The sequence below is a fragment of the Rana temporaria genome, chromosome 12 (assembly GCF_905171775.1).
Source record: "Rana temporaria chromosome 12, aRanTem1.1, whole genome shotgun sequence".
Lineage (NCBI taxonomy): Eukaryota > Metazoa > Chordata > Amphibia > Anura > Ranidae > Rana > Rana temporaria.
This window is the reverse complement of record NC_053500.1, coordinates 25738248-25756874: the sequence shown is the minus strand read 5'-3', so window position 1 is coordinate 25756874 and position 18627 is coordinate 25738248. Positions and strand designations below refer to the sequence as shown.

The window sequence follows — 18627 nt, the reverse complement described above, 5'->3', positions numbered from 1 at the left end:
ATGATTGAATGATTAACTACAGGTATTGATTAACTGGGATTTGTATAGGGATAATGACCTTATTGACACAAGAGAGTGAGAGAGAGTGAGAGAGAGAGGATGGGGGAGGGGGGTTACATGGAAGGATAAGTCGAAGACACGCATGGATGAGTTGATTGAAGCGTTTGGGGGGGGGGGGGGGTGTATTGATCAAAGAATCATGGTGGGGAGGAAGACAAGCATGGATGGATGTATTGGGGGGGGAAGCATGGAAGATTGGGGGGTTGAAGAAAGACAGGCATAGACAAACGGGTGGATGGATTGATTGAGGGATAGATTGGCATGGTGGGTAAAAGGATTGGGAGGGAGACACATGGATGAATGGAAAGAAGAGCAGGGGGACATTGATGGGTGACAGGGATGGGTGGAGTGAGGGGAGATAGGGATGGGGGTGACGGGACGATGGAAGGAAGGGAGATGGAGGGGGGGGGGCAGTGGAGGGAAGGGAGATGAGGAGATGGTGGAAGGAAGGGAGATGGGGGGGGGGGGGTGGAAGAGAGATGGGGATGTGGGGGAGCAAAGGAAGGGAGCTGGGGAGATCGGTGGAAGGGAGATGGGGGGGAACGGTGGAAGGAGGGGAGAAGGGGATTGAGGGATAGAAGAATGTGGAAAGGGAGCTAGGGAGAAATGGATGGGAGATAGGGATGGAGATGGAGGGAACAGTGAAAGGAGGGGAGATGGGGAGGAGAGCTAGGGATGGATGGAGGAGGAGAGCTAGGGATGGATGGAGGAGGAGAGCTAGGGATGGATGGATGGAGGAAGGGAGCTAGGGATGGATGGATGGAGGAGGGGAGCTATGGATGGAAGGATGGAGGAGGGGAGCTATGGATGGAAGGATGGAGGAGGGGAGCTAGGGATGGATGGATGGAGGAGGGGAGCTAGGGATGGATGGAGGAGGGGAGCTAGGGATGGATGGATGGATGGAAGGATGGAGGAGAGCTAGGGATGGATGGATGGAGGAAGGGAGCTAGGGATGGATGGAAGGAGGAGGGGAGCTATGGATGGAAGGATGGAGGAGGGGAGCTAGGGATGGATGGATGGAGGAGGGGAGCTAGGGATGGATGGAAGGATGGAGGAGGGGAGCTAGGGATGGATGGATGGATGGAAGGATGGAGGAGGCTAGCTAGTGATGGATGGAGGAGGGGAGCTAGGGGTGGATGGAAGGATGGAGGAGGGGAGCTAGGGATGGATGGAAGGATGGAGGAGGGGAGCTAGGGGTGGATGGAAGGGTGGAGGAGGGGAGCTAGGGATGGATGGTAGGGTGGAGGAGGGGAGCTAGGGATGGATGGAAGGACAGAGGAGGGGAGCTAGGTATGGATGGAAGGACGGAGGAGAGGAGGGGAGCTAGGGGTGGATGGAAGGACAGAGGAGGGGAGCTAGGTATGGATGGAAGGACGGAGGAGAGGAGGGGAGCTAGGGATGGATGGATGGAGGAGGGGAGCTAGGAATGGATGGATGGAGGAGGGGAGCTAGGGATGGAAGGATGAAGGAGGGGAACTAGGGATGGATGGATGGAGGAGGGGAGCTAGGGATGGATGGATGGAGGAGGGGAGCTAGGGATGGATGTTAGGACGGAGGAGGGAGAGGCATGAATGAGTGGAAGGCTGGGTGGGAGGATAGACAGGAATGGATGGAAGGGGGTGGTGGGGGGGTCGGGTCAGGGATGGGTAGGTATGAATAGGGCTGGATGGATGGAAGGGGGGATAGGCAGGAATGGATTAAAGGGGGTGAGGGGGAGGCATGGAGGGGGATGAAAAGGGAGAGTGAGACGGAGACATGGATAGATTAAAAGTGCAATGGGTTAAGCTAGGAAGACAGGAATAGGAGAGAGAGAAAGATGAATGGATGAGGAGGGAGAGTGAGAGGAGGTGGGATACAGAGAGAGAATAGAGTGAGTGTGTGTGGGGGGGGGGGGTTATTGATGGATGAAAATAAAGTGGTAGAGATAGACGGGGACGGGGGGGGGGGGGGGGATTATCAAACAAATCAGTAACTTGATTCGTCTCTGCGACAGGTCTGCGGTATATCTGCGTCCCTTGCGCTGGTATTCCTGAGAATTCACAAACTTCTGAGACAAATTTTATTACTGAAGATGAGACAGATTTCCTCTGCGTTTTGGTATTGCGCAGCGACGCACGCTAAATGTTTGTGGTCGGGAAGAATTGAGCTGAGGCTGCTTTTACCTGCCAACCACTCGGGTCGGGTGAGGTGTGCGTTGCCCGAAGCTATTTCTTCCTATGTTTGCGACGCGCTCAATGATGGCGCACGCACCATTTTCTGCGAGAACGCTGTGCTCCAAGATGCATTGGGGTTCCGTTTATATGACTGGCACTACATTGCATCAATGCATGGGACTCATGTAGCAGTAAAGTGCGTGAATGGGCCATAAAAAGCGTTCGAAGTCGAGTTTCATGTCGTCGCAATTCTACCGCGTCAGAATTAGAAAATGTCTAAGATCAAATCAGAAATCCAGAATGAGAATTTTATTGGTTTGGAACATCATCTTTTCTTGTGATACGCTTTTTTTTTTTTTTTTTAATCTTTTATTTTATTTAGGTTGGAATACGCTTTTTTTTTTTTTTTTTTATTTAGAATTTTTTATTGTATTTAAGTTGTGATACGCTTTTTTTTTTTTTTTTTTCAATTTTTTATCTTTTATTGTATTTAGGTTGGGATACGCTTTGAAAATTAAAGGATGCAACAACAAATGGGGGATTAGCTGAGTGCAGCGAGCCCGATGAAAGCTGCCGCCCAATTGGCTGCTGGGAGTTGGGGCACTTTTTTTGTTTTTTAGGTATGGAGACATCTGGGACAGAAGAGGAGGAGGAGGAGGATGGAGTCCAGTAGAAGCACTGGGGGGGAGGGTTGTTGGGGATGGAGGGAGACAGATAACAAGGGAGGAGAGGAAGAGGGGGAGGGGGAGGCTGTTGCATGAAGCCGCCACACAAAGGACCTTGCTTGTGAAACAGAGAGAGAACGAGCAGAAGGAGGACGAGTCATCTCAGAGGAGGGTGACCAGGAATGAGGTGAGTGACCCTCTGCCAGCTCAGCAATGCATGCCCGCCTATGCCCAACCATGCTCTGCCAGGCCGATGCCTACAGCTGCTGCACAATGACAGCCGGCAGAGCCGGGGACCTAAACAATTGCACACAGGCTTATTCAGCATGGAAATTGCGATAACCCATAGCAACCAATGAGAATCTGTCTCTTCTGATGGCGAGCCGAGACCCCATTGGCTTCCAGGACTTTGCCCGCTGCCATCGATCTTTGCACTGCTCTATAGAATATGCCCGCTTTGGTATAGATTGATGCAAATGATCCCCATTTCCCATGTCGGCACATGCAAAACCAGCCACCGGCAGGCAAAGTAGTAACCCAACACCCATATCGCCGGGGTCACTGGCCGAATTGTTCCCTGCCGTCGCCACATTCTTCATCTGGAAATCGGTCCCTGGTAACTTTTTTTTTTTTTTTTTTTGATTTGTAGAACTGGACCATAAAAAAAATCCTGAGTAATAGGGAGGCTATTATTCATACATTGAGGGTTTAAAGTGCATATTTATAGGCCAGCATCATTCAACTTCAAACAAAAGTGTTTAAAGTGGATGTAAACCATAACCAGATGGCGTTTTGTTTATTGTAAACAATTGACATGCATTTGTAATCAAACCTTTTTTATGCCTTGATACATCAGTGCAGCTGATCTTCTGTGGCCCATTTGCAGCCACTTCCTTTCTACATGCACTCTAGAAATGGTTGCATGGCATTTTTTAGGACCGGCTTCCTGATGGTGACCATAGCAGGGTATATACCCACATAACCAGAATGGGAACGGTCACTTAAAGCCCCTTTAGACCTACAGTATTGTCCAAGAAACGTGCCAACTTCCTGATGGTGATCACAGCAGAGTATGCCCACATAATGAGCATGGGAACGGTCACTTGGAGCCCCTTTAGACCTACAGTATGTCCAATAACGTGCCAACTTCCTGATGGTGACCACAGCAGAGTTTACCCGCATGAGTACGGGGACAGTCACTTAGGGCACCTTCAGACCTACAGTATGTCCAATAACGTTCCAACTTCCTGATGGTGACCATGGCAGAGTTTACTCACATAATGAGTACGGGGACAGTCACTTAGGGCACCTTCAGACCTACAGTATGTCCAATAACGTGCCAACTTCCTGATGGCGACCACAGCAGAGAATGCCTACATAATGAGCATGGGAGGCATCACTTAGAGCCCCTTCAGACAGTATGTCCAATAATGTGCCAACTTCCTGATGGTGAGCATGGGAACGTCACTTGGAGCCCCTTCAGACCTACAGTATGTCCAATAACATGCCAACTTCCTGATGGTGACCACTGCAGGGTATACCCACATAGTGAGCATGGGAACAGTCACTTAGGGCCCCTTCAGATCTACAGTATGTCCAATAACATGCCAACTTACTGATGGTGACCACAGCAGAGTATACCCACATAGTGAGCATGGGAACGTCACTTAGGGCCCCTTCAGATCTACAGTATGTCCAATAACATGCCAACTTACTGATGGCGACCACAGCAGGGTATGCCCACATAAGCATGGGAGACATTACTTAGAGCCCCTTCAGACCTACAGTATGTCCAATAACGTGCCAACTTCCTGATGGTGAGCATGGGAACGTCACTTAGAGCCCCTTCAGACCTACAGTATGTCCAATAACATGCCAACTTCCTGATGGTGACCACTGCAGGGTATACCCACATAGTGAGCATGTGAACAGTCACCTAGGGCCCCTTCAGATCTACAGTATGTCCAATAACATGCCAACTTACTGATGGTGACCACAGCAGGGTATACCCACATAGTGAGCATGGGAATGTCACTTAGGGCCCCTTTAGACTTACAGTATGTCCAACAACGTACCAACTTCCTGATGGTGACCACAACAGAGTATGCCCACATAATCTGCATTGGCACAGTTGCTTAAAGCCATGTCAGACAATACCCAAAGACAATAGCGGATTTCTGAAGGGTGACCACAGCAGAGTATGCCCACATAATGAGCATTAGCATAGTTGCTTAGGGCCCCGTCAGACCTATGTCCAAAAACATGTTTCGACAGGGGCGTTGGATTGTAAGCTCCTTAGGACAGGCACTAAATAAATCCCTAGATTAATGATGATGTGCTGTGCTAATGTGCTGCACTTTTTGTGGTGCCCTCTGATCCCTTTTATTTAGAGCAGCACCCCAAAACACAAATGCAGCAGGGTGCCAATGGACCCAGGACCTCATGCTGCACCCTACCACAATAAACATGTTATGCTCTACGTTAAAACGTTGCAGTTCTTTTGTGTAATTTGTCAGACCATTTATAATGCGTGTCTTACCGCAAAGCATATGCAGTAATGTAGTGCAAAAGTCTGAGTGGGCCCTTATAGTCTCCACTGGACGTGCATGTGACGAAGTGCCAGATGGGGACAGAGCGTTGTCGCCCTATAACAGGAAGTACCCGAAAACTTCATCTTGCTGAAGTAAAGATGAATTCTGATTGGCTGGCATGGGTTACTGTATATAAGGCTTGGAGCATTTTATTGGATAAGGTAAAGTGTACTTTAGGCACAACTTTTGTTTTGCATTGAGTAGGGAAGGGATAGACCCCCTGTAAAGCTTGTATTGTTGTATGTGTCCCCATTAGGAAGATTTGCCACTCTTTTGTCTTCATTACCATTGTCACTGAATCAAAAAGTGAGGAGAAGACCCTTTGCTCCAAATCTTTACAAAATGTTCTGAATTGGATGCAAGCTTATGTACATCTGGTCAAGCTTTGAAAGTTACAGGCCTACTGTTCAATGTTAAGAAATTTTATATTCTATCCACATCCAATGTGTTCTTGCTATGTGTGTGTTATTGTTTCTATCCCATCTACATTGTATATGTGTGTAAAAAGTTTGAATACAAATTTTGAAGGAGGAATAGTGAGGGGATTTTGGAGTTGTCCTGAGAAAAAAGGGGAAATCCTGCAATGGGGACATCTGCACGCAAGACAACTAAATAGGGGAATTTCCCGCCTTTTGTGAGGTGAGCTGCAAATTCCTGTTTCATCTCTGGGCCAGAAAAGTGAAGGGATACCGCCCTAATTTTACAGACGGAAAAAAATTGCCAGGGGGTTTACTCTTTTCCTACTGTATCCAAAACTAGCAAAAAATGGCTATACATACAAAAAGAAACTAAAGGAAACATACGTGTAAACATTAGGCTTTGGTTACCTTTTAATTTTAGTCTGTGCCTAATGTACATGATAGCCATAGGTGTGCGTAGCCTATTGCATTAGGGTGTGCACCCCAAAACTCAAACACACATGCGTGTGCATGTATGTGTGTGTGTATGTATGTATATAGCGAGGTATAGATATAAAGATATATAGACACACACTCTTACATTTTAAAATGTTTTTTACATTTATTTATATTAAAACATGCATGGTGTTAGTAGGGCAGTGGATGTGTCAATAGTTTTTTTTTTTTATTGTTTTTGTATTATTTTTTACAATTTAATTTTTTTATTATTTAAAACAAAAAGATTAGGAGCCCTGTTGGGGGGCTTCGGTGCAATATCAGCAGGGGGAATCTGTGCCGCACAGGGTGATTAGGGTGTGCCCAGGCACACCTGGCACACCCCCTGCGCACGCCTATGATGATAGCTAAAACCTAAATTGTAGTAGCGGATGTACACATACAAAGGACTAGTCCAACAATGATTAGTAAGGATGTAAAACACAAAGAGGAGAGTAAGCAGACCCCAAGCAGTGCGGTGACAGAAGACATGGAAGCCTAAACGGGCCAAAACAAATGAAAGAGGGGGCTGTCGGAGTCCATCAGACCCAGAGCGGGGAGATAACATGAGTTATGAAGTAGAGGGGGAGCTAACTCAATCCACCAGACCCAGAGAGATAAGAGGTATGGAAGCATAGATAGGCCAAGAGAGGGTTGGACATGCAGTCCAAAACATGTAGAGGGGAGGGTGCTGATTGAGTCCACCATCCCTCGAGCAATGAAGTGACAGAAGGTATGTAAGCTTGGAAAGGCCATCAGAGCAATGAGGTTTGTAAGCTTGGATAGGCCAAGAGAAGGTAGCACATGCAGGCCAAAACACGAAGAGGAGAGAGGGCTGATTGAGTCCACCAGACCAAGAGCAATGAAGTGACAGGAGCAATGGAAGCTTGGCTAGGCCAGAAGAAAGTAGGATATGCAGGCCAAAACACGAAGAGGAGAGAGGGCTGATTGAGTCCACCAGACCAAGAGCAATGAAGTGGCCGGAGCAATGGAAGCTTGGCTAGGCCAGAAGAGAGTAGGATATGCAGGCCAAAACACGAAGAGGAGAGAGGGCTGATTGAGTCCACCAGACCAAAAGCAATGAAGTGACAGGAGCAATGGAAGCTTGGCTAGGCCAGAAGAGAGTAGGATATGCAGGCCAAAACACGAAGAGGAGAGAGGGCTGATTGAGTCCACCAGACCAAAAGCAATGAAGTGACAGGAGCAATGGAAGCTTGGCTAGGCCAGAAGAGAGTAGGATATGCAGGCCAAAACACGAAGAGGAGAGAAGGCTGATTGAGTCCACCAGACCAAGAGCAATGAAGTGACAGGAGCAATGGAAGCTTGGCTAGGCCAGAAGAGAGTAATGCCTCGTACACACGACCGATTTTTCCGGACGGGAAAACTGCTATGAGAGCTTTTAGTCAGGAATCCCGGCCGTGTGTATGCTCCATCGCAGTTTTTCCGACGGGAAAACTTCCGGCCAAAAAAAAGAGAGCAGGATCTCTTTTTTCCGTTTAGGAAAAAATCCTGACGGGAAAACTGTTCGTCTGTATGCTTTTCTAAGGAGAAAAAGAAGTGCATGCTCTGAAACAATTCGACGCATGCTCGGAGACATCGAACTTCATTTTCTTGGCTCGTCGTAGTCTTTTACATCACTGCATTCTTGGCAGTCAAAAGTTCACCGGACTTTTGTGTGACCGTGTGTATGCAAGGCAGGCTTGGTAGGAATTCCGTCGGGAAACATGCAGACCAAAACATGAATAGTAAAGGGGGATGACTGAGTCCACAAGACCAAGAGTAGTGAAGTGACGGGAGGAATGGAAGCTTGGCTAGGCCAGAAGAGAGTAGGACATGCAGGCCAAAACACGAATAGTAAAGGAAAGCACCAGAGCAGCAGTAAAGTGACCAAAACACAAAGAAAAGATGGCAGCGGTGAGGTGACAGGAGGTATGGAAGGCCAAGAGAGGGTAGGACACGCAGGCCAACGATAAGACTTTTTTATACTCTTATGGGCATGTTAATACAGCTCGTTCACTTTGACTGTGTCCTTAAAGTGATTGTAAATGATCATCTTGTAAAATAACCCATTCAGTTTAATATAGAAATAAAAAGCAATTTTTTTTTGTATAGTTATAAAAATCCATTATAAATACTTTTTTTTTCTTTTTTTATAAGTGATCACATTCCCTCTATTCTCAGCTGCATAAGAGCTGGGGGAGGAGAAGCAGCAGTACACTAAGCTTCTCAGCTGCATAGGAGCTGGGGGAGGAGAAGCAGCAGTACACTGAGCTTCTCAGCTGCATAGGAGCTGGGGGAGGAGAAGCAGCAGTACACTGAGCTTCTCAGCTGCATAGGAGCTGGGGGAGGAGAAGCAGCAGTACACTGAGCTTCTCAGCTGCATAGGAGCTGGGGGAGGAGAAGCAGCAGTACACTGAGCTTCTCAGCTGCCTGCATAGGAGCTGGGGGAGGAGAAGCAGCAGTACACTGAGCTTCTCAGCTGCATAAGAGCTGGGGGAGGAGAAGCAGCAGTACACTGAGCTTCTCAGCTGCCTGCATAAGAGCTGGGGGAGGAGAAGCAGCAGTACACTGAGCTTCTCGGATGCATAGGAGCTGGGGGAGGAGAAGCAGCAGTACACTGAGCTTCTCGGATGCATAGGAGCTGGGGGAGGAGAAGCAGCAGTACACTGAGCTTCTCAGCTGCATATGAGCTGGGGGAGGAGAAGCAGCAGTACACTGAGCTTCTCAGCTGCATAAGAGCTGGGGGAGGCGAAGCGGCAGTACACTGAGCAATACTGTGGTGGGTGTGCACAAATGCCCAAAATAACGCATGTTGATGTGTGCACAGGTGCAAATACAGTCAAAAACCAGACTGGGGCGGAGCAACCAAATATAAAGGTTTCCATAGTAACCACAGTAAAATATGAATTCTAATTGGTCGCTATAGGTTATTTTGCATGCAGCCATCACACTACTTGAATAAATCTCTAGTCAACCTCCAGTACTGCCGTAAATGATCGTTAAATTAACACGATTGCTTCTCTTTTGCAGATAGACTTAAACCTAGACTAGTAAACCAAGCCTGTTTTGGGGTTCCACCCCCATACCACTAGAATATATAAAACTTTGGAATAATAGATTAATAGAGGCAATATCATAAAGGCCTTACTTTAATTTTCCAGCTACAAGGCTTTACCTGTTGTTTATGTGTAAATGCAGCTGGGGCCCCGCCATGGTCTCTTGGGAACAATGTGCTATCACACTTCTCAGACAAGACTGTCTATTACATAGAATGGCGTCTAGATTAGGATGACCGCGTGAAAAGGGTTCACTCCTTATTGAAATTTTTCATGAACTTGTTAAGTAGTTCAGCCTGTCCTGAGATGAGGAACATTTCTGAGAGACGACTCCTATGCTTTACCCTTGGACACATATAGGCATTTAAAATATCCATTGGATAAATAGTGGACACCATCCGGTGCTTACATGCTAGCTTTAAGTTCTAGCGCTAAAGCCAAATGCTTTCTTTAACCACTTAAGCCCCGGACCATATTGCTGCCTAAAGACCCAAGGGGTTTTTACAGTTCGGGACTGCGTCGCTTTAACAGACAATTGCGCGGTCGTGCGACGTGGCTCCCAAACAAAATTGGCGTCCTTTTTTCCCCACAAATAGAGCTTTCTTTTGGTGGTATTTGATCACCTCTGCGGTTTTATTTTTTTGCGCTATAAACAAAAATAGAGCGACAATTTTGAAAAAAATTCAATATTTTTTACTTTTTGCTGTAATAAATATCCCCCAAAAACATATATACATTTTTTTTTTCCTCAGTTTAGGCCGATACGTATTCTTCTACCTATTTTTGGTAAAAAAAACCGCAATAATCGTTTATCGGTTGGTTTGCGCAAAATTTATAGCGTTTACAAAATAGGGGATAGTTTTTTTGCATTTTTTATTTATTTATTTTTTTTTTTTACTACTAATGGCGGCGATCAGCGATTTTTTTTCGTGACTGCGACATTATGGCGGACACTTCGGACAATTTTGACACATTTTTGGGACAATTGTCATTTTCACAGCAAAAAATGCATTTAAATTGCATTCTTTATTGTGAAAATGACAGTTGCAGTTTGGGAGTTAAACACAGGGGGCGCTGTAGGATTTAGGGATCACTGTGTGTGTGTTTACTAGTGTAGGGGGGTGTGGCTGTAGGATTGACAACATCGATCGAGTCTTTCCTATATAAGGGATCACTCGATCGATGCAGCCGCCACAGTGAAGCACGGGGAAGCCGTGTTTACATACGGCTCTCCCCGTTCTTCAGCTCTGGGGAGCGATCGCGACGGAGCGGCTAAAAACAAATAGCCGCGCCGTCGTCCCGGATCGCTCCCCGAGCGGACCCGACCTCCGCATGTACCGGGGGGGGGGGTTCTCGATCGGACCCCCCACCCACGTCTAGCAAAGGACGTACAGGTACGTACATGTGCCTGTCCGTGCCATTCTGCTGACGTATATGTACATGAGGAGGTCGGGAAGTGGTTAACCACTTCAGCCCCCCGGCAGAATTGGCTGCTGAATGACCGGGCAATTTTTTTGCGATTCGCACTGCATCGCTTTAACTGACAATTGCGCGGTCGTGTGATGTTGTACCCAAACAAAATTAACGTCCTTTTTTCCCCACAAATAGAGCTTTCTTTTGGTGGTATTTGATCACCTCTGCGGTTTTTATTTTTTGCGCTATAAACAAAAAAAGAGCAACAATTTTGAAAAAAAACACAATGGCCCGGATTCACATAGGAGATACGACGGCGTATCTCCAGATACGCCGTCGTATCTCTGAGTCTGAGGCGTCGTATCTTGGCGCCTGATTCAAAGAATCAGATACGCCAGAATTTGTATAAGATACGACCAGCGTAAGTTTCCTACGCCGTCGTATCTTAACTGCATATTTACGCTGGCCGCTAGGGGCGTGTACGCTGATTTACGCCTAGAAATATGTAAATCAGCTAGATACGCCTATTCATGAACGTACGCCCGGCCGTCACAGTAGAGATACGCCGTTTACGTAAGGCTTTGTCCGGCGTAAAGTTACCCCTGCTCTATGAGGCGTACCAATGTTAGGTATGGACGTCGGAACAGCGTCAAATTTTTCACGTTTTACGTCGTTTGCGAATAGGGCTGGGCGTCATTTACGTTCACGTCGAAAGCATTGGCTTCTTGCGGGTTAATTTGGAGCATGCGCACTGGGATACTTTCACGGACGGCGCATGCGCCGTTCGTAAAAAGCGTCATTTACGTGGGGTCACCATAAATTTACATAACACACGCCCACATCTTCCACATTTGAATTAGGCGGGCTTACGCCGGCCTATTTATGCTACGCCGCCGCAACTTTGGTTTGTGAATACTGCACTTGCCTGTCAAAGTTGCGGAGGCGTAACGTAAATAGGATATGTTACGCCCGCACAAAGATGCGCTCTTCTACGTGAATCCGGGCCCATATTTTTTGCTTTTTGCGTTAATAAATATCCCCAAAAAATATATAATTTTTTTTTTTTTAAATTCCCCTCGGTTTAGGTCAATATTTGTTCTTCTACATATTTTTGGTAAAAATCGCAATAAGCGTTGATTAATTGGTTTGCGCAAAAGTTATAGCGTCTACAAAAAAGGGGATCGTTTTATGGCATTTTTATTATAATTGTTTTTTTTTAACTAGTATTTTTATGCGGCGGACAAATCGGACACTTTTGACACTATTTTTGGACCATTGTCATTTATACAGTGTTCAGTGCTGTAAAAATGCACTGATTACTGTGTAAATGACACTGGCAGTGAAGGGGTTAACCAGTAGGGGGCGAGGAAGTGGTTCAAAGTGTCCTAGGGAGTGATTCTAACTGTGGGGGGGGGGGCTACCAGTGACAGGACATTGATCGCTGCTCCCAATTAACAGGGAGCAGTAGATTAATGTCCTGTCACTAGGCAGAACATGGAAATGCCTTGTTTACAAAGGCATCCCCCCCGTTCTGCCTCTCCGTGACACGATCGCGGGACCGGGGGTCCCGCAGGCGCGGTCACGGAGCCCGCGGCAGGCTCACGCGCCTGCTAGGCCGCAGATTTAAAGCAACGTACCTGTTGCAGGTTTACTTAAATTAGAGTTAATACACGTTCGGAGCTCTTAATACTTCGATTAATTTGTTGTGTGCCTATGAGGGAGTTACACTTAGTGTAGTATAGCAGTGCCGAGCGGAGATAGGCCAAGCTGTTTTCCCGCTGGCCGTCAATGTAAGGTGGGCTGTTTTCCCACTGGCCGTCAATGTAAGGTGGGCTGTTTTCCCACTGGCCGTCAATGTAAGGTGGGCTGTTATCCCACTGGCCGTCAATGTAAGGTGGGCTGTTATCCCACTGGCCGTCAATGTAAGGTGGGCTGTTATCCCACTGGCCGTCAATGTAAGGTGGGCTGTTATCCCACTGGCCGTCAATGTAAGGTGGGCTGTTATCCCACTGGCCGTCAATGTAAGGTGGGCTGTTTTCCCACTGGCCGTCAATGTAAGGTGGGCTGTTATCCCACTGGCCGTCAATGTAAGGTGGGCTGTTATCCCACTGGCCGTCAATGTAAGGTGGGCTGTTATCCCACTGGCCGTCAATGTAAGGTGGGCTGTTATCCCACTGGCCGTCAATGTAAGGTGGGCTGTTTTCCCACTGGCCGTCAATGTAAGGTGGGCTGTTATCCCACTGGCCGTCAATGTAAGGTGGGCTGTTATCCCACTGGCCGTCAATGTAAGGTGGGCTGTTTTCCCACTGGCCGTCAATGTAAGGTGGGCTGTTATCCCACTGGCCGTCAATGTAAGGTGGGCTGTTATCCCACTGGCCGTCAATGTAAGGTGGGCTGTTATCCCACTGGCCGTCAATGTGAGGTGGGCTGTTATCCCGCTGGCCGTCAATGTAAGGTGGGCTGTTATCCCACTGGCCGTCAATGTAAGGTGGGCTATTTTCCCACTGGCCGTCAATGTAAGGTGGGTTGTTATCCCACTGGCCGTCAATGTAAGGTGGGCTGTTATCCCACTGGCCGTCAATGTAAGGTGGGCTATTTTCCCGCTGGCCGTCAATGTAAGGTAGGCCTTTTTTCCTGCTGACGGCCAATGTAAGGTGGGCTGTTTTCCCCGCTGACCATCACTCCCCATGTAAACACAGATATATGAACTGTATCATTATCAGCGCATACCAGTATTCTTGGTTTACATGTAGCGTGAACTGCGTTAATATGTGTACCAGTCTAACTGGATTTCCTCATGTGCCTGCCCATCTCTTGGGTACAAAGCTTATTACACCGCCGTACAAAGCACTCCAATCCCATCAAGACATGTTGACAAAGCCAGTGTAGGAAATCCCTTCTTTACATTGATATGCTCCTAGGTACATGCACTTATGGCCGTTTTATTTCTATCGTTTTTCCTCTAAATTGACTATTTTAGTCCGTTCATTGGAAAAGGCTTTATGAATAAATGGCCATAACTGCATGCATCAAATGGCAATTTGATTGTGTGGATAACCTGTCACACTCATACTAGAGAAATCCTCCAGTCAGAGACATTCTGGCTTTTTACACCTGACTAGATAAGTTTTTCAAGTATATCTAAAATCCCAAACTTTTATTTTTATTTTAAATAGTTAGTTAACAGTTATTATAGCCCATTGAGGAGATTTCACTTCACTTCCTGTCCTGTAGACACAACAGGAAGTAAGCAGAAATCTTTCCAAGGTGAAGGAAATCCCCTCTTAAACAGTCGTCACAAGAACAAGTTTGGTGACAACTCAAAATTGGGATTTCCCCACAATTTATGTCCCAGTGCCTTTAGTAAATAGGGGAATCTTTTGATACACTTTTAGTAGATCTCCCATTCTTTCCTATGTGGATGTCTTAAAACTCTGGGGCTTGAGGTGGCTGTAGCCGTATTTAGTGCACTTGCAACCGCAACAATTGAGTACTGTCCATGATATTTTTTTTCTATTTGCACTAACATCCAAATTTTCAGGACAAGCTTTCGGGGTGTGTCCCCTTCTTCAAGGTCCAAGCAATCCAAAAGTCCAGGTTCAGGAAATCTGACAATTTCCTCTTTGTTGTGGGATGTGCACACACGGCAGAGGTTAACGGCCTGTTTAGTCTAAGGGAGAGAAAAAGCCCTTTTACTTACCTGATCCTCTGCTCCTCCAGCAGATGGTGCTCCCCTATGCTCTGGTAGTGGACTATCCCTTGGTGACATCACATCCAATGTAGTGCTATGGAACCTTGATGACGCTAGGACCTTGGACCACTGGAGCATGGGGGAGAAGATGCTACTGGGACTGTATTTTATTTTCTATGTCCCCTAGACCTAAAAAAACAAGTAAAACTTGCAGAATGGGTGCAGGCCCACTGCAAGGGGGAATTTTAAAATTTTCAGGGGTTGGGCTTTAAGGCTGAACTCCATGCAAACAATGAAGGCCAGATTCAGGTACAGCGGGCGTATCTGTGCGGCAGCGTAATGTATCCGATTTACGTTACGCCGCCGCAAGTTTTTCAGGCAAGTGCTTTATTCACAAAGCACTTGCCTGTAAAGTTGCGGCGGCGTAGCGTAAATCACCCGGCGGAATTCAAATTCGGCGGGTAGGGGGCGTGTATCATTTAAATGAAGCGCGTCCCCGCGCCGAACGAACTGCGCATGCGCCGTTCCTAAAATATCCCAGTGTGCATTGCTCCAAATGACGTCGCAAGGACGTCATTGGTTTCGACATGAACGTAAATGACGTCCAGCCCCATTCACGGACGACTTACGCAAACAACGTAACTTTTTAAAATTTTGACGCGGGAACGACGGCCATACTTAACATTGGCTGTGCCTCATATAGCAGGGGCAACTTTACACTGGGAAAAGCCTAACGTAAACGTTGTAACTTTACGCGCGTACATTCGGGAATTCGTGTATCTAGCTAATTTGCATACTCGACAGGGAAATCGACGGAAGCGCCACCTAGCGGGCAAAAAAAATTGCAGTTTAGATCCGACGGCGTAAGAGACTTACGCCTGTCGGATCTAATGGATATCTATGCGTAACTGATTCTAAGAATCGGTCGCATAGATACGACGGTCCAGATTAGGACTTATGACGGCGTACATGGCGCTGCGCCGTTGTAAGTCCTTTGTGAATCTGGGCCTGAGTGTCCCATATTTTTGCTTGAACGTGGTAGGCTGGTGATGTCTTGGATTGGGGTGACCTGTGTGCATTCCTAGTTGACAAGTCTTGTCAAACTGACAGCTTAGGTATAGCTTCATATGCCTCGTACACACGATCGGAATTTCTGATGGAAAAAGTCAGACTTTTTCCGTTGGAAATTCCAATGGGGTTAGAAAGAGAACATGTTGGCTCGGATTCAGAGAGATCGGCGCATCTTTAGATAGGCGTAGCGCATCTCATATGCGCTACGCCGACGTAACATTGAGAGGCAAGCTGAGTATTCACAAAGCACTTGCTCCCATATTTACGCCGGCGTAACGTAAATGGGCCGGCGTAAGCCCGCATAATACAAAGTAGCAAGGCAGTGGGCGTGTTGTATTATAATGAAGCGTGACCCCATGTAAATGCATGGCCGAACGAACGGCGCATGCGCAGAATCACGTCAAATTTACTCCCTTAGATACGCCGGCTCCATTCATGCGACGTGAACGTAACCTACGCCCAGCCCCATTCACATACGACTTACGTAAACAACGTAAAATACGACGCTGTTCCCGCGCCCATACCTTAACATGACTTACGCCTGCTTTATGAGGGGTAAACTTACGCCGGACCTACGCCTTACGTAAACGGCGTAGCTTACTGCGACGGGCGCAAGTACGTTCGTGAAATCGGCGTATATAGCTCATTTACATATTCGACGCGTAAATCAACGGAAGCGCCCCTAGCGGCCAGCGTAAATATGCACCCAAGATACGATGGCGTAGGAGACTTACGTTGGTCGTATCTTGCCAAAATTCAGGCATATCTGCTTTCCTGAAAAAGCGTATAGATACGACGGCGCACATTTGGACTTACGACGACGTATCTGGAAATACGTTGTCGTAAGTCCTTTCTGAATCCGGGCCGTTCTCTTTTTTTTTTTCGATGGAAATTCTGTTTCGTCTTTATGGAGCTCCGACTGAGGAAAAAACCGCATGCTCGGAAACAACTGACGCATGCTCTGAAGCATTGAACTTCATTTTTCTAGGCTCGTCGTAGTGTTGTACATCCATGCGTTTTTGACGGTCGGAATTTGGTGTGTCCGTGTGTATGCAAGACAGCTTGAACTGAATTCCGTCGGAAAAACTCGTCAGAGTTTATTTTGACGTAAACTCTGATCTTGTGTACAGGACATTCGTCAAGTTAACTGACGCTGAAAAATCTGATCTGAGCGCCCAGGCTCTGGCCTGGTCACACAAGGGTTAAAACCGATATTTGGGTTACAGATGGATACCGGTGGGCTGAATGAGCTTTTTGAAGACCCCAGTGAGGATCTTGATCCTTGCATCCTCATTCAGATGGAATCTCGTTGCTATAAATGATTGGAGATCATAAAGTCACCTCATAGTGACTGTTGGAGGTGGGCGGAGCCGGGAACCCCCAGACAGATGAGGAGGCATCGGGGGATCTCAGTTTTGGGTGGACCAATGCCTCAATTTTTTTTTTTTCTCTGAGCACAGGGAAGAGTTGTCTGTCACAAGTTACCACATAAAGCTGATGTAAAGAGGATAAATCGAAAACACATGTGGATGAGCTAAAGGATGTACAGGACTGATGTGGCGGTGGGGGGAGGGGGTCGTCTTGGCAGATCTAGGCGGTGAGTCAGTAACGCAAGGCAGAGGCCTCACTGCTGTTCTGAGAGGTGTCACCAGAGACCGCAACTAATTGCTGTGTTTAGTACATCTCTAAGGCCTCCTGCACCACTGACACAGCCGCGGGGAACCGCCGGAGAGCTCGCCAACACTTCGCTCGTTATTTACTCCTTGCTAAGTTACATAGCAACACCCTAAATTATATACTGACATTACAACACTTTGGTTTTTTCATACTTTTTTGGATTTGCTTGTCCTAAAGTACACATGTAGGGAGTGATACTTTGAGTGATGGCAGCCTTTTGTTGAGATTGTGATCCATGACTTGCTATATACAAGGCATTCATACACACTTTGATATGGAGCTCAGCATGCAGCCAGCCAATCATTATCATGGCATGAAATGTGTGAATGTTTGATCCTCCTGGTTAAAATAGATGTGCCATGGTTTTGCCATTGATGCATTTTCACGTAAAGCCAAACAGGCTCATTCAAAGGTGAAACAGGTTCTCTTCATGGTGGCTGCACCGCCATACTTGCTTTGCTCCCCTGCCATTCCGTTCACCCCAGAGGCGTACCTAGTGAAAATGGCGCCTAGGGCAAGCACTGAAACTGCGCCCCTGTCAAAACATTTGAAACCTTTCAGATAACCAGGGACAGGGAGGGACGCAGTGCGACGAGGACAGAGTGGGACACTGGGGATCACTGGCATCTGGTGCTGAAATTTTTTTGGGGGGCGCAAATGGAAAGAAAAATCAATTACAGCCACTGTGCCCATCAAAAGCAGCCACTGTGCCAATCAAACGCAGCCACTGTGCCATCAATGGGCAGTCATTGGCCGTCATAGGGGCGCCTGTCACTCCCCTCCCCAGTTGGAATATTAGCAATTGCTGTGCCGGGGCCGCGCTTCAGCAGACCGGCTGCAACGTGGGGGAGCTACATTAGTGGGGAGGCGGCCGCAGGAGGACTGGTGGATTTTTTTTTCGTGCGGGGGGTAGATTTTTGCCGCCCCCCTCCCCATGGCGCCCATGGAACTTGCCATGGCTGCCATACCCTAGATACGTCACTGGTTCACCTGCAGGAAATATGTACTTAAATAATAATTTTAAAAAAATGTATCAGGTTCTTGAGGTGCATGCGACGCCTTCCCCACGTGACCGTGCTGCTGCTTGCTGATTGGCTACTCAGGAACGACAAGGGAGCGAAGGTAACTAAAGCATAAACCGATGGTGTGCCGCCATTAAAGTGAACCTGTTGCTTCCTGCTTGGCCATCTCAATTGCCTTTTGTGACTGCAAGAGCTCTTTTGGTTAAAGCTCCTGGATAAGGAAAATTTGTCTAACCACTTCAGCCCCGGAAGGATTTGCCCCCTTCCTGACCCGGCCATTTTTTGCGATACGGCACTGCGTCACTTTAACTGACAATTGCGTGGTCGTGTGATGT

The 18627-nt window shown here is 47.3% G+C and overlaps 1 protein-coding gene across 2 annotated transcripts in view; it reads left to right on the top strand.

Annotated features, from left to right (window-relative positions):
* Positions 1-18627, top strand: part of LIMD2 (LIM domain containing 2) — a 52228-nt gene that overhangs the window by 8682 nt on the left and 24919 nt on the right. Inside the window, exon 1 of one of the 2 annotated variants that reach the window (XM_040331644.1) lies at positions 2945-3065. The exons of the other annotated variant lie outside the window; for it this stretch is intronic. The gene's annotated coding sequence lies outside the window, so the exon portion shown is untranslated. Of the gene's footprint in view, positions 1-2944; positions 3066-18627 lie in introns of those variants that run through there. 2 annotated transcript variants of the gene reach the window in all.